Source organism: Crocuta crocuta, unplaced genomic scaffold, assembly GCF_008692635.1.
Source record: "Crocuta crocuta isolate KB4526 unplaced genomic scaffold, BGI_CrCroc_1.0 scaffold61, whole genome shotgun sequence".
Classification (NCBI taxonomy): Eukaryota; Metazoa; Chordata; class Mammalia; order Carnivora; family Hyaenidae; genus Crocuta; species Crocuta crocuta.
Window position 1 is genome coordinate 9,190,400 of NW_027528369.1, and position 228 is coordinate 9,190,627.

Sequence of the window (228 nt, forward strand, 5' to 3'; positions counted from 1 at the left end):
CGCTGGGTCTTAGAGCCGCCGGATTCCGGCGCCCCCCGCCCTGATTGGTGCCAGCTCCCCGCAGCTGCCGGGTTATTGGTGCAAAGTCCCCGGAGGGGGCGTGGCCGGACGAAAGTAAAAACTTGCTTTCGGCAAGGAGACTTTTGAAACTTTTCCCAATCCCTAAAAGGGACTTCGCCTCTTTTTCCGGGCGCGGCGGGGCAGCCGCTCTGGACCCCGGCTCGCTGA